The sequence below is a fragment of the Marmota flaviventris genome, chromosome X (genome assembly GCF_047511675.1).
Source record: "Marmota flaviventris isolate mMarFla1 chromosome X, mMarFla1.hap1, whole genome shotgun sequence".
Classification (NCBI taxonomy): Eukaryota; Metazoa; Chordata; class Mammalia; order Rodentia; family Sciuridae; genus Marmota; species Marmota flaviventris.
The window spans coordinates 87,295,002-87,300,432 of record NC_092518.1 but is presented as its reverse complement, the minus strand read 5'-3'; the positions used below and the strand labels follow the sequence as shown (position 1 = coordinate 87,300,432).

Here is a 5,431-nt window from a genome sequence, read left to right as displayed (position 1 = left end):
CAAGCAACAAACAAACCAATAATCAAAGAAAAACTGAGTCATGTTGATGCATTACTGGATATTACCCAATAGGTTTGAAACAAAAGGAATTCATATAATTTATTTGTCTTTATTGATTTTTAAATGAAATATTTTACATTGTGGGTATTAAAATGTTACGCTACCCTACTCATGCTTCCTCCAGTAGAAATAAAGTCAGGCACATTTGCCTAAAGACAGAATGGATCCATGTAAAATGTGCTCATTGATCATGATAAATTTTTATTCTTGAATTTACAAAACAGCAATATACATATTAAATTGATTATTTATAAACTTTAAAAATGCTCATAAGCTGGTGGGGCTGAGGTGGTCTTGATTGTAGTGCCATTATGTGTACTGCTAGATGGGGAGGACTGACTTTGCAAGGACAAGGTTGTGATGACAGGGGATCTTATAGGCGGGGTAGTATGAAATAAGAATCAAACTTTACAATGACAACCTATTTGGAATTCATCCAACAGCATGGAGAAGGAGTGGAGTTAGACTGAGTTGAAATGTTTGGCCATCAATTCAACTGGAAGCTACACAAGAATGGTTATTTCAGTTGCAGCTCTCTTTACACCACTGAAGGAAAGGCCTGATTTAACACACATTCAATATGAACATGTTTTGTGTAGTAGGAATACTTGCTGCACAATTTTGAATCCTTACATATCTCAACATTGGAAAGGCTATCTACACTAAGCCTCAGGCCAACATCATTCTAAATGAAGAAAAAATGAAGGCATTCCCTTTAAAAACTGGATCAAGACAGGGATGCCCTCTTTCACCAATTATATTCAACATAATTCTTGAAACACTGGCCAGAGCAATTAGACAGACGAAAGAAATTAAAGGGATATGTATAGGAAAAGAAGAACTTAAATTAGCACTATTTGCTGATGATATGACTCTATACCTAGAAGACCTAAAAAACTCCACCAGAAAACTTCTAGAACTAATAAATGAATTCAGCAAAGTAGCAGGATATAAATAAAGTCAATACCTATAAAGCAAAGGCTTTTCTGTATATCAGTGACAAATCCTCTGAGAAGCAATAGAGGAAAACTACCCCATTCACAATAACCTCACAAAAATAAGATACTTGGGAATCAACTTTAAAAAAAGAGGTGAAAGATCTATACAATGAAAACCATAGAACCCAAGAAGGAAATCAAAGAAGACCTTAGAAGGTGGAAAGATCTACCTTGCTCTTGGATAGGCACAATTATCAAAATGACCATACTACCAAAAGCACTATACAAAATTCAATGCAATTCTGATCAAAATTACTATGGCATTCCTCATAGAAATAGAAAAAGCAATCATGAAATTCATCTGGAAAAATAAGAGACCCAGAAGAGCTAAAGCAATCCTTAGCAGGAAGAGTGAAGCAGGTGGTATCGCTATACCAGACCTTAAATTATACTACAGAGAAATAGTAACAAAAACAGCATGGTATTGGCACCAAAAGAGACTAGTAGACCAATGGTACAGAATAGAGGACACAGAGACTAACCCACAAAATTACAATTATCCTATATTAGACAAAGGTGCCAAAAACATGAACTGGATAAAAGATAGCATCTTCAACAAATGGTGCTAGGAATACTGGAAATCCATATGCAACAAAATAAAATTAAACCCCTGTCTTTCTCCATGCACAAAGCTTAACTCAAAATGGATCAAGGACCTAGGAGTTAAACCAGAGACTCTGTGTCTAATAGAAGAAAAAGTAAGCCCTAATCTCCATCATGTGGGATTAGGCTCCAACTTCCTTAATAGGACTCCTATAGCACAAGAATTAAAACCAAGAATTAATAAATGGGTTGGAATCAAATTAAAAAGATTCTTCTCAGCAAAAGAAATAATCCATGAGATTAACAGGGAGCCTACATCCTGTGAGCAAATCTTTACCCCTCACACATCAGATAGAGAACTAATATCTAGGATATATAATGAACTCAAAAAGCTAAGCACTGAATAAAACAAATAACCCAATCAACAATGGACCAAGGACCTGAACAGACACTTCTCAGAAAAGGATACACAAGAAATCAACAAATATAAAAAAAGGTTAACATCTCTAGCAACCAGAGAAATGGAAATCGAAACTACTCTAAGATATCATCTCACTCCAGTTAGAATGGCAGTTATTATGAAGAAAAACAACAATAAGCGTTGGCAAGGATGTGGGGGAAAGGTACACTCATACATTGCTGGTAGGACTACAAATTGGTGCAGTCAATATGGAAAGCAGTATGGATATTCCTTGGAAATCTGTGAGTGGAACCACCATTTGACCCAGCTTGGACAATACCCAAAGGGCTTAAAAACAGCATACCACAGGGACACAGCCACATCAATGTTTATAGCAGCACAATGCACAATAGCTAAACTGTGGAGCCAACCTAGATGCCCTTCAGTGAATGAATGGATAAAAAAATGCAGCAAATATATATAATGGAATTTTACTCAGCAATAAAAGAAAATAAAATCATGGCATTTGCAGGTAAATGGATAACATTGGAGAAGATAATGCTAAGTGAAGTTAGCCAATCCCCAAAAAACAAATGCCAAATGTTTTCTCTGATATAAGGAGGCTGACTCATAGTGGGGTAGGGAGGGGGAGCATGGGAGGAATAGATGGATTCTAGATATGGAAGGGGGTGGGAAGGAAAGGGAGGGGGCAGGGGGTTAGCAAGGCAGTGGCATGTGATGGACATCATTATCCAAAGTCCTTGTATGAAGACATGAATTGGCGTGAACATACTTCATATACAAACAAAGATATGAAAAAGTCTGGTATATGTGTAATAATAATTGTAATGCAAAAAAAAAAATAGAATCTGATACTCTGGATGGTCAGCTCTCTACCTTGGTTTGTTGAGTGACAGTCAAGGGGCAGTGTGCTCTGTCCTCAAAACCTTGATTTTCCTTTAATGGTTCTAAACTGGACTTGCAATCTATGAGATTATCTAGCCCGCTCACCCTTTAAAACTTTTTAATTTTGTATTTCAATTTTATTATTTTATATTTTACAACCTTTTCACTTCTGTTTAATATCCACTATGTTTTCAGCTTAGTACCTCTTCTACAATAGTAAGTTCAATAAATATTAGTTGAATGAATAAAAAAAAAATTTTGAATCCTTTGTGTCAAGAGGATTATTGAGCAAAGCTCTGGTCTTGCAACTTTTGTTATCAAAATATCAGTTTCTATCTACTTATGCTGGGATATGTAAACTGAATCAATATGCTGAACATTTGCCTCAGTTCTCTAGCATTGAATATGTAGTTCTGTGTGGTCCTCAGAAACCTTTGATATTCCTCTATGTGGTTGATACTTGCATGGAACATGAAGATTTACAAGCCTTAAAAGAATCCATGCAGATATCACTAAGTCTCCTATCACCTACAGCTTTGATTTGCCTTATTACTTTTGGGAGGAATGTGCAGGTTCATAAACTTGTATGTGAAGCTATTTCAAAAAGCTATGTCTTCAAGAGAACAAAATATGGTTTGCCAAACAACTGTAGGAGATGCTGGGACCCTCTAGAGTGCCACTTACTCAAGCAACACATGGTCCTCAGGTACAGCAGCCACATCCATCCAATAGATTTTTTTATAGCCAGTACAGAATATAGACATGAATCTCCCATATCTTCTGGGAGAACAGCAGCGAGACCCTTGGCCTATATTACAGGGAAAGGGACCTTTGTGTACCTCAGAAATGGCACTTTGCATAGCTGTAGGACTAATCTAGTGTATTTTCCCCAACGCTGGTGCTCATATTATGATGTCCATGGGTGGTCTTGCTATTCAGGCAGCTAGAATGGTGGTTGGAGATGAATTGACAATGCCTAGAAGATCATGGAATGATATTGAAAAATACAATGTCAAATATGTTTAAAAAGGACCCAAGCATTTTGAAGAACTGGTTAATCAAGCTGCTACAACTCGTCATGTTATTGACATCTATGCATGTGCATTAGATCAGACAGGTCTCTTGCAGATAAAATGCTGTTCCAACCTTACTGGTGAATACATGGTAATGGGAGATTCTTTTAACACTTCCTTATCAAACAAACTTTTCAAACAGTCTTTCCCAAAGATATTCATGGACAGTTTAAAATGAGTTTTGGTGGTGCATTAGAAATAAATACTTCAAGGGAAATAAAAATTTCAGGAGCAATTGGACCCTGTGTGTCTGTCAATTCAAAAGGACCCTATATGCCTGCAAAATGTGATAGGAATGTGTGGCATTTGTCAATGGAAGTTATGCAGATTCTATCTCACTACAACCTTAGCTATGTATTTTGAGGTTGTTAATCAGCATAATGCTCCAATTCTTCAAGGTGGACATGGTGCAATCCAGTTTGTGACACAGTATCAGCATGCAAGTGGGCAGAGATGCACCAGATTGACCACCATTACTAGGAACTGGGCAGATGCTCAAACTCAAAACATTTGTGCATCTTTTGACCAGGAGTCAGCTGCCATTCTTATGACCCAGCTAGCAATATGTAGAGTGGAAACAGAGGAAGAGCCAGATGTGTTCAGATGGCTGAACAGACAGCTCATTGGACTGCATTAGAGATTTAAAGAGTATCACAAAGATTATCAATTTCATTCAGATTTTCAGAAACTTTCTTTATCCACAGTGTATATTTCCTTTAAGAAGATCTCCTTTCTTGCAAGTTTTTAACAATATTCCTGATGAAAGTTCATGCTATCATCATAATTTTATGTGTCAAGACTTGACCTAGTCTCTAATCATGATTCAGCCTATTATATATGCATATTCTTTTATTAGACCACCATAGCTGGTTCTTCTTGATAGCGGCAGCATTTTTTGCAGATTGTATTCTTCTTATTGACACATTCTTCCAGATTTTGATTTATTATGATGAGACCATAGTACAGTGGTGAAAGTCAGGATACCAGGATTTGCCAAAATATAAAAATTTCTATCACCTCTGCAAGCCTCAGTAGATGATTCACTCCATATTTCCAATACCAAGGTATAATGACACTGAAAACAGGGGCAGCTAGGCTTGTTTCCTGCTTTCAAAATACAGCCCTTTATAGACTCAAAATAATATATATGCTTGGGGGCAGGAGTCTGAAACACCTATCCTCACAGATAATTTTAGTTTACAGGTGTTTATGAATAGCTTGGAGAACCTTGCTGTGTTAAATGCTGCTTGACATGCTAAACACACTTAAAAAGATAAAATATTTCAGTTTCATTTTTTCCGTTTTTCAATTTGTCTATGGAAACCAACAGAACTCTCTAGACTTTTTTGTATCAGTATAGTTTGAGAAAACATGGAAAAATGTTCATGTTTGTAGATAAAACTGGAAGATAATGAGAGCATTGAGAGCAAATTTGTTTTGCTTGCTACAGT

At 36.5% G+C, this 5,431-nt stretch overlaps 1 pseudogene; it reads left to right on the top strand.

Annotated features, from left to right (window-relative positions):
• The first annotated feature begins 473 nt into the window (after window positions 1-473).
• LOC114089411 (protein transport protein Sec23A-like) lies at window positions 474-5,231 on the top strand (annotated as a pseudogene).
• Window positions 5,232-5,431: the final 200 nt, after the last annotated feature.